Raw genomic sequence first — 9307 nt, 5'->3', positions numbered from 1 at the left:
ATTTTACATGTAGAAACACTTTTTATCTGGAAAAGGATTAAATCCTATAAGGTGAAAATACACAAAAGTGTTTGAAAGTTAAATTTTAAAATGTAAAGTACAAAAATCATCAAACCCATTTAGTGGATCTACATTTCCACAATCGACCTTCATAAAAAATTATACTTTCATCACTTATCCTATTCATGAAACAAAACTATCAAAAATTGAATATATAAAAACCTTTGCACATGTGTTTTGTATTCCTTCTGCTTAACTGTTTTTGAGTTACTTAGTTCAGCCAGATTCAAAGACGTGTTTGTTCAGTGTAAAGAATCACACTCCCACAGATTGCAACAACCTTTGCTATAAGGAGAATTAGCTTTGTCATTGCTCTAGTTTTACTGTGCTCCTATAGACTGTGGGTGTTCACATTAGCTATGTGTGCATTAGATTGGATGGATTAACAAACTTAATTGACCTCCACAATTCTGATTTTGTTTTGTTGTTTATATGTATGCTTGGTGGTAGGTTTTTGGGTTGGTGGGTTGGTGGGTTGGTTGGTTGGTTGGTTGGTTGCTTTGAAGATGGAAACACCCAACAAAACCATAGTACAATATTCCATGAAATAACACAAAAGCCATTTGTATCTTTTGGAATTTGGTGCACTCCATATTATAGAAAAAGAAAAATAAATAGATAAACAAGGCTTAAACAAAATAGAGTTTTATTTTTCTCATAGGCAAAGTGAATCTGGAGGATGCAGTCAAGACCGTGGAAGTTCCAGGATCCTCAGGCTCATGCTCTTTCTTTATCTCTGTTCTACCTCTGAACCTGTGGCTTCTGTCATCCAGTAAACTCGTAGTCCAAGTCAGCTGCCAAAAGTTCTGTCGCTTTGTTCACCATCCAGGAAGCAGTTGAGTCAGCTTCCCCTAGCATTATTCCCAGAAAGTCAACACAATGCATTTATTAACATGTTATTAACCAGAACTACTAGAAAATGAAATATTTTAGATGGGTACATTACATCCCCAAATAAAATTTAGATTCTCCAACTAAGGATGAAATCAAAGATGTATAGGCATTTGCTGAGTGGCCTTTTTCACATACTTCCGGAGCAAAGAGGACAAATGAAGAGGAAGAGGAGGAAGAAGAAGAGAAAGGAGAAAACAAGTTTTAAATGCATTTTTAAAAAGTATCTGGAGGTAAAGAAGTGGCTTATTTGCTGCAGAGACAGTAAATGGGTTATCATTCCTGTCAAAATTCAGCTGTCTGCTTAAACAGATCTCAGATTTTGACTGACATCTCCCAAATGCTCAAATCCGAGGCATATCACAACTGCCTTCCTAACAAGCCAAAACCTTATTTTCCACATTTTTGCTTAGGTTTACCAACTGCATCCATTATCATAATAAATAAAACACAGAGGTGACAGTTCAATTATCAGATGTAATAAGGCCAAAGAAGGTAGCTTGTAATCACATTAGGAAGTTCATTTTTGACAGTTTATAACATCGCAAACTGAAGTACTTCCCGATCGCAACTAGTTTTCTAACTTAAACCAGATTTTTCTCAATAAATAGTAGAGAAAATAAAAATATTAATATCATGAGAGAATTAAACTTTGGTTATAGCAAAGGTTTCCTGTCAGTTCTCATAAACATCCAAAAAGTAAAGCAAAACTAAGCCAATCTCTAGTTTTCTAAACACTGTTCAGAAGTGCTTTAAATGGATCTCTTGGGAATAAGTGCTCATGTATAATTGTTTTAATGTATGTACATTTTATTTTTAAAAATCAGAGCAATTAACCTAGTTGGGGCAGATGTCATAGCAATAATTACCAGAATATATTTAGAAAAAGGTGACACAAGTGTAGTTCCATAGTCCTTTATCAGACATGAAGGCTTACTTCTGTCAGCAATGTTAAAATTACTTGTACATTTTCTATTTTGAGCTCAATTCAGGTGGCTTGAGGGAGGTGGAGAGGAGAGACAAGAAAATAAAAAAATTAAACATTGACCAAGTACCACTATGTACCAGATACCATATTAATTGTTCTGTGTGTATTTTCATATTTATCTGCCATAATTAATTTATAAATATGTTTTTAGTCCCATTTTATTGGCAGGAAAAGAAGTACAGACAGAATAAGGTCTTTCTTAACAGGTTTACTGGGTGGACAAGCAGCCTGTGTTGCCCCAGTCTAAAGGGACAGCACACCTAACATGTTTGTTCAGGTTGTTACATCCTCAGAAGTTATGCATATATTTAAAAGCTTCTTAAAGACAAACAGGGTAGGGACTGCATGAGGGAAGAGGAAATACACTTCCAAGCAAGGATTTAGGGACCAAATTTACTCCCTTCTGGAAAGTGAGGTATAAAACCGAACTTGGTAGCTTTGGAGCCAAGATAGTAAAAATGGACTCCCTTGCAGCTAAAAGGCAGGCTATATGAATTTTGGAGGCTTCCTGGAGTATGTTCTAAAAAATCACATTTCTTCATTCTGAAAAATAAATAGGCAGTTGACTGGAGCAGAACAAGAGATAACTCCTGCTAGATAAACTTTTTTAGGATAGTGGTGGTAGTACAGGGACTTTGGAAATTTGGACAGTGGTAGAAAGCGTGAAGTATAGTAAGAGTAGCACAAATGGCAACAGACAATTGGGCCCTGTGGAGAAAAGCAAGGAAAAAACATTTTGTCACAGGGGTGAACTTGTGAGAAGCCATGGTGAATAGGCAGGACAACAGGGCATATCTTTCTGGGTGTCACTGAAGCCTTCGATTCATTGTGTTTAAGAAAATAGAATCTCAGGATCCCAAACTCACCATGCCAAAGGGAAAGTTAAGCTTGGGAACTGAGTCATGCAAAAATTTGCCTGCCTTTTGTTCCCAAGCAGATAGCTGCAATTTCACCACCCTATGTCATAGCCTCATACTTAAGTTAGTTTACAGCAATGATAAAAGGTCATATATCTGCCCAGATAGCCTTGCTCACAAACTGCTCTCAAGTAAATTCCATGTGGGCCCCCAATTCTTTCAGAATATACATCTTCTCTGTAAGTAGTCCTAAAACAGAGTTCTGTTGAATCTCACCCTGACAATGTAAGTTACCAGTTTATCTTCATCAGTATGGAACAAGGACAAGATGAGGAATCAGCCTCTGCTCACCCCAAGACAAATGCATAATGTACTTCTTCCTCTACTCAGTCTTTATTTACATTTATCTTATGTAAAGTGTAGAAATGCACTTCCTCCTCTACTCATTGTTTTTACATTTACTTTATCTTATGTAAAATGTAGATTTATGAGCTCAAGACAAATGCCTAATTGACTTTTCTTCTACCCCTCTTTTCACACATAAAATGTAGATTCACTCAGCACTAATCAAAGAATATAAACACTTGCCTCATTGCCTACTCTCCCCACCCCATTTTTCTTCCTTTTTCTAAATCAGTGGGCACCTGCCTCAGACACTTCTTGGTTTACAAGTGTTAAGTAGACACACTTTAGAAGGAGTCTGAGGACTATGTCAATATTTATGACCCAGGAGGCACACAGGATGTGGAAGAGAAAGAAACTCATGAACCACTGCCAGAATGTCCCCACCCAGTGAAAGTATTTATGTGTGTTTTGTAACAAATTCCAGCCAAGCTGAAGTAAGGGGGCCTAGTTTAAGAAACACTGCTTCATTAATGAGCACACATGCACACACACACACACACACACACATGCACATCACTTTCTATCATCTGAAACAATTTTACTCTCTAACTCTCATTATCCTACAAGTGAAAAGGAAGAATGAGGAAGTGAACAAATCACTGCTAAAGATAAAGCATCCCTCATCTCTAGTTTGTTCTTGATGCCTGATGGGGCTGTTTATGAGGAGGTAGAAATAAGGAGAATGTGGACTAAAAATGATAAGGTCACTTTATTTGGAATATACAGCTTATTCTCATCACACCTTTTCAATTCTAAATCGTCAAGAAGACACTGTATTACTGAATGCACTTAGTTGGTTATTTTGCTATTTCCTTTTCCAAGCAATTTGAAATGATCACATCATTCTTCATTATCTCTCTGAAGAGTTCACATGTTTCCTGTCTATCCAGTTTTTATTTGATACAGGAAGCTCATAAATAATAGCTGAAATTTTACAGAAATATTTAGTGGTAATTGTTTCTGTGACTATATATTCAACTAGTTTCTTTGTCTAAAATAGAAGATTAGGGCAGCAACACTGGTTTCTGCACTTGGCTTACAATTTCACATAGGTGAATAACTAAATAAAAGGAAGCAGAGAAAAGTAAAATTGGTAGTAACATTTACTGAATGCTTTTTCTTCCCATTGTATTGGACCCAGCACATGCCATTCATAGAAGTGTAATACATGTTGCAGCCAAGTGCAGCAGAACTTTAAAGTTGAATGTTTTTTAATCCATAAGAATAAGTCCTTTCAATTTCCAGGGTAAGAAAACTAAACTTGATGTCTAATCAGTTTTCTTCATGGTACAGTAATCACTCTTATTGTCAATAGGAAGAATATTTACTCTCAGTAAATCATAAAACCTCAAACATGAACTGGGCGCGGTGATACATGCTTATAGTATAAGCTACTTGAGAGGCTGAGGCAGGATGATTACTTAAGCCCTGGAGTTAAAGGATGCAGTGAGCTATGATCACACTAGTGTACTTCAGCCTGGCCAATGGAGTGAGATCCCATCTCTAAGCAAATCAATTTTTTAAATTTTTAAAATAATAGATTAATAACAAAAAGACTCTCAAACATGATCTGGGAAAATGAACAGCATAACCATACTATATAACAGCCAGCTCTGTCTTGGTACTGAGGTTCTTCAATCACAGCCACTTATAGATCTATTGTTTGAAGCAACACAAACCCTGTTTTCATTTCCTTGTGACAAAGATGAATTAAGTGGCTGGTTTGGAAAATAGAAACCTTACGGTAGACTGAGAGGTTTTCTAGCCACATATGAATGACTAGAAAGTACCATGTATAATATTTCCATCAGCTAAATAGCTTCTTTCAAAGTGTTGTGGATAAAGTGGTCACAGAGTTCAGTTACCACAGAATTAGTGACATTGAACTTCAAATAAATCATGGTACACAGACAAACAAAAAAGCTTGCTGAAGAACACAGGAAGAGGCAGGAGGTCCTTTATCACTCAAAGTCTGGAGTTATACACACACAGGTCCTAAGGCTAGCGTCTGTAGCTGAAAAAAAGGGAATTTGCTAGATATCCACTAGTTTGTCCTTTCTTACTGCCCTTAACACCAAACCCTATCCTTTGAGGTTAAGATTAGTTGTGGACTCTTGGAGAAACCCTGGAGATCTTGTTTATTTGTACACAATAACTGATGGCTCTCAGATTTTTCTGCCCCCAAGGAGGATTTATGCTTCACAGTCCTGACCCTTGTAAGTGGGACATAACCAACTGATAGACTTTAAGTAATTTGAGAAGAAAACATGCTTCAAGGATTTGAAGCAATTCAAGAAGGAGACATCATTTGGTTACTAACAAATCAGCAGTTACTGCATGCTCGTATCTTCACAAGATTTTGGGCAGATGATGATCCATTGAATGTAGCATAATGTACCAGGTGCAACAAGATGTAATTGGACTTCTAGGAAATCACAGAAGAGCAAACAACTATCTCTGTATATAAGAGGGAGCAGGTACCTCTGCCTGAGTTTCAAGAAGCACTACACAGAAAAGGTCGCTTTTGAAATCTGAGTAGGAATTTGCCAAGTAGGGATTGGAGTCCACAGATAGAAAGGCATTCCAGAAGGACAAGTCAACATTTGCAAATAATTTGAAGTATGTTTGGGAAATGGCGAGTAATTCAATATGGCTACAACATAGCATTTATAAACAGGAATGGCAGGAAGTGAGGCTGGAGACACATGTAAGAGCCACAATATGAAGGACTCAGCAACTACTGCATACAGCATGATGGCTGCCTTCAATAGAGACAAAGTCATGTTCTTTCTCTTACTTCCCCCACTTTGTTTCTTCCACCATTTCCTTTATGTCCACTCAGACACTTCATTTTCCTTATTCAATAGAGCCAGGTTTAGAATGGAATGAGCAGGATGCCCAGCAACTCTAGAGATAGGAATCTCCATCCTTGACTTGCTAAGAGCATGAGCAGAAATAGAAGTATTCCTGGAAACCATCTGTATTATGGATCATTGTTTATAAGCAGAAGAGATTTTGTTGAAATGCTGGAAACAGAGTCTAACAGATGAAAATAGACAAATGCTTAGCTTTACACACAAAGAACTGGAGTTTTTACTTCCAATCACTATATAAAAACCTGCAGAGAAAATTACTCCAATCAATGAGAAAATACAGGATAAAATACAAAATTGTAAGTGTTTATGAGCTCATCAGAGAGCTGAGATCGCAGGGCAACCTAACGGTCTGAATCTCAGAGGGGACAAGACTTGAAAGAAAAATGAAGCATATGAAGTGCCTCCACTGTGGCATATCATGAGGAAAAGAACTAATCTCTGCAAACATGGGTAAGAAAAGAAATCAGTAAAATTTTAACAAACCACTAAAGGTTCAGTGTGTACTAGTGTGTCCATCTGGAATAGCGGAAAGACCCAAACACAAGGCAATTTTATATTCCTAAGCTCATTTTCACAGGTTTCCATGGGATGTTCATGAGAAAGATTGCAGGATGGACAGAAAACTACAAACAAAGCCCCTCTCACTGGGCAGGTAAGGTGATCATTGTTATGGAATAAATTGTGCCCCACCAAAACTTTATATGTCCTGATGCAAAACTTGCATTTCCCTGGTGATTAGTGATATTGAGCAAAGCTTGAGGCATCACACTACTTGATTTTAAAATATACTATAAAACTATAGTAATCAAAACAGCACAGTCCTGGCATAAACACAGACATGTAGACCAGTGGAATACAGAATAGAGAACCAAGAAATAAATTCATGCATTTATGGTCAATTCCTCTCTGACAAGGAAACCAAGAACACACAATGAGAAAAGGACAGCCTCTTCAATAAATGGTGTTGGCAAAACTAGATATTCACATTCAGAGGAATAAAATTGGACCATTATCTCATACCACATACAAAAATTTATTTGAATTGATTATAGACCTAAACATAAGACCCCAAACTGTAATACTACTAAAAGAAAACATGGGGAAAAACTTTTCGACTTCAGTCTGGGCAATGCATATGACCCTAAAGGCAACAAAAGCAAAAATAGACAAATGGGATTGCATCAAACTAAGAGCTTCTGCACAGCAAAGGAAACAATCAGCTGAATAAAGAGAAAATCTATAAAATGGGAGAAAATGTGTGTAAACCATATAACTGATAAGAGATTAATATCCAAAATATATAAGGAATGCAAACATTCAATAGCACGAAAACAAGTAACTCAATTTAAGAAATGGGCAAAAGACCCAAATAGACATTTCTTGGAATAAGGCATGTAATTGTCACTTAATTGTCCTTCTGCCTAATTTTTCCCAGCTTCTCTTTGTCGACCACAATTTCATTCAAATCAGATTAGAACAACCCCTCTTTTAGAATTCATATATATATATACACACACATATATAAATTATTATTTTGAGATGGAGTCTCACTCTGTTGCAGGACTGGAGTGCAGTGGCATGATCTCGGCTCACTGCAATCTCCACCTCCCGGTTTCAAGCGATTCTCCTGCCTCAGCCTCCCGAATATCCGGGAGTACAGGCATGCACCACCACACCCAGTTAATTTTTGTATTTTTAGTAGAGACGATGTTTCACCGTGTTGGCCAGGATGGTATTGATCTGTTGAGCTTGTGATCTTCCCACCTCAGCCTCCCAAGTGCTGGGATTACAGATGTGAGCAACCGTGCCCAGCCCTGGAATTCTTAAATGGATTCCTACCACTCTAAGAGTAAAAGCCAAACCTTGTTCGTGGTCTACAAAGCCCTATATCATTTGGCTCTGCTTAACTTTCCAGCTGTCCCTCTTTTGAGTCAAGCTATCTCTCAAATAGGGTCCTATATATTTGGTGTTCCCTCTGTTTGGAATTTTCTTCCACCAGATCATCATGTAACAAGTGTGATGAAAAGTCATTATTCACATATGTGAGAAAATAAGACACTTTAGCTTCAAAAGTCAATGGAAAACTCTTGCCTCTGATCACCTGCCACCGTTTCAATTTGTTCAAAACATATATATATCCCATTCTAATTTTTAAAAAGCTCATTTTCGTCATTAATTTTTTATAGTTCAATCAGGTTGTTAAAACCTCCGTCATCATGTCTCAGGTCTTTGCTGACCCTCCTACCTAGCATGGTTGCCCACTGCCACCACCGTCCCCACAAGCAGCATTTTATCACACAATTCTGCGCTGTCTTCACAGCATATAAGATTTCCAAAATGATCTAGTTTATTTAGGGTTTTTTAATTGCCTAAATTTATCACATCCTCATTCCCTAGAATAAGAACAGACAGGGTTTCTATTATGAAAAAGCCAATCTCCTGTGTCTGTTTCCATGTCCCTACAGTAAAAATGTTTATTTTGGCTTTAAATATAGGTTCTAAATATCAAAATATGAGTGTGGTCTAGAAGTGGTTTTCTGCCGAATGCATTAATTTGCAATTGAAGGAACCTCAACTCTGTAAGGATCCCAAAAATATGTGGATAGTGCCAAGCATTAAGTCTTTCAATATGGAAAGATAGAGCCATTGCCAGCTTGATTTACTGTTGTAAATTCTCAAATGGCAGCCAACTTTGAGTTTTACCAGAAAACGTTAAAAGATCTAAGAAAATATCATGATTAAATATCTTGCTAATGATTCAGAAATCCATGAAATTGTTCTCAAATGAAAAAATGAATTTGCATCATTATTCCAGCAATGATCACCAGAGCACACTTAAAACAAAGTGATGTGACATGTTTTAAAGATTTTTAAATGCTACCTAAAACAGGAGGAAAGTAAAATATATATATATATATATATATATTTTATATATGTATATATTCTTACATAACAAATTTTTCAACTAAGACTTAGGTAAAGAAAAAAATACTATATTCTTTGTTATACGTTGTTTTATCCTTTAGGTATTTCCATTATAAAAGTAAATTTTACAGAGTGATTTAATAAACTACTTCAATTTAAATAGCTATGCTTTCTTTTCCCTGAAGACATCCCTCTTTTGTGATTAATGCTTAAAGAAAAGTAAAACGATTTCTGTACTAATCTATGGAGTGCTAGGAACCAGCAGCCAAGAAAACATGATGCAAATTTTTAAAGTAGTCCAAAGT

General features: G+C 36.6%; 1 long non-coding RNA gene across 2 annotated transcripts in view; it reads right to left on the bottom strand.

Moving 5' to 3' along the window:
• Positions 1–689: 689 nt before the first annotated feature.
• The window catches only part of LOC103886653, a 50420-nt gene continuing 41802 nt past the window's right edge, over positions 690–9307 (bottom strand). For both annotated transcript variants that reach the window (XR_002523708.2, XR_001905365.2), the window contains one exon: positions 690–911. This is a non-coding gene — a long non-coding RNA (uncharacterized LOC103886653). The remainder of the gene's footprint in view (positions 912–9307) is intronic.

The sequence above is a fragment of the Papio anubis genome, chromosome 8, assembly GCF_008728515.1.
Source record: "Papio anubis isolate 15944 chromosome 8, Panubis1.0, whole genome shotgun sequence".
In the NCBI taxonomy this organism is placed as follows: domain Eukaryota; kingdom Metazoa; phylum Chordata; class Mammalia; order Primates; family Cercopithecidae; genus Papio; species Papio anubis.
The sequence above is the reverse complement of the archived record's forward strand: the minus strand, read 5'-3'. Positions and strand labels throughout refer to the sequence as shown.